The 1,514-nt window shown below is 35.8% G+C and overlaps 1 pseudogene; it reads right to left on the reverse strand.

Moving 5' to 3' along the window:
* Positions 1 to 1,514, reverse strand: part of LOC102852810 — a 31,937-nt pseudogene that overhangs the window by 4,716 nt on the left and 25,707 nt on the right.

Below are 1,514 nucleotides of genomic sequence, written 5' to 3' on the forward strand. Positions count from 1 at the left end.
AAAATCTCTGTAAATGTTCATTAAAACTAATAAAATTTAATAATAAAAAATAATGGGAATCGTAGAACACTCAATCATGCTCATTTTGAACCTAAATCTGGACCAACAAGCTGTTGTCTGAACAGAACAAGGGAATATTGCATGGTTTAAACTCAGGAAAGGTGTGCATCAGGGTTGTGTATTTCTGCAAACCTACGCTATCAACAAGATGAATTGACACAGTGACTATAATAATGATCTTGAACATAACAGGGATTGGGAGGATGGTGCAGGACAGATCAATTTTCAGATCTGTTCTTAAGATCTCAATGTATCATAGTTGCCTCAATGGCACAGACATAACAAGGACAACAACAAGTATTTTAGTGCTATGTAGTCACGAATATAAAATGAAATGGTGTGTGTAGCCTGCCTGTATTTTTTCTATAGATAGTTGATTTAGAAAGAACTGGTAATGCCATAGTTAACCAGTTGGTTGCTAGTGTAAACTTTAGAATTTTGAACTCAGAATGTCTCTGTGGAAGAACATCTTGGCAATTTGCTTTTATAAAGATGACTGCTTAGAAAACCTATGCTGATAGTTCTACTCTGTCCCATGAGAGGCTTTTAATTGTGAAATTAACAGACAGTACCTTAGCACCACAGTGAATTTTGAATCATCAATTATTTATAATTATTAATACTAGAGGGATGTTAATTTATATTTAAGTATATTGTTTTTCAAAATCAGATTTTGACATTATAAGATCCTCAGGGCTAACTCCATACCACCAAAAAGTGCTCCTTTCCAAGTGCGTCCAGTCAGTAGCAACAATGGGTTCATCTCAAGGTTGGGGCCAGGAGGTACTCCTATAATGATGCTGACACCATACGCCTCATGACAGCATGCGAATGCTGACACCTGTAACAAAATTCAAATTTAACATTGTTAAAGTAGGTTCCTTGATAATCTGATTGCAATAAAAGTCCAGTTATTTATTAATTAGAAATACCTTTTAGAATTATGTTGTTTTGATTTATTTTCTAATATGAAGTTTAGAATTTGTAGAGTTTGTTAAAGCAGCTCTGATGATGGCCTCACTCTTAATATGCTGTGCTGGTAACCCCAAAATATATCTTGATTTTACATAAAACTACATTTTTTCTCTTGGGACATCAAATGACTACCTCCTAATTAGTAAAAATAAGATCAGTTTACTGGCCTGATAGAAACTGGAGCCCCCATTACTATGTCCTGTACTCAAACTTGAAGCTTGGAAGTGAACTTACTCCCTATGGTTCAACTTTCAAGCAAGGAATGGACATGCCTATTAGTTAAACAATAATGCCAGGGAGGCATGCATGATTAAAAATATATAAAATTGTTGTTGTTGTTATGTGCCGTCGAGTTCCTTGAGACTCATAGTGACCCTATGTCCAACAGCCCTAAACTCTGCTCTGTCCTGTGCCAATCTCACTGTCTCTGACACTCCCATCCCAATTATCTCAGTCACTGAATCAATCCACCTCATAGA

Source organism: Elephantulus edwardii, unplaced genomic scaffold, assembly GCF_000299155.1.
Source record: "Elephantulus edwardii isolate Elephantulus edwardi_28Jun2011 unplaced genomic scaffold, EleEdw1.0 scaffold00122, whole genome shotgun sequence".
Lineage (NCBI taxonomy): Eukaryota > Metazoa > Chordata > Mammalia > Macroscelidea > Macroscelididae > Elephantulus > Elephantulus edwardii.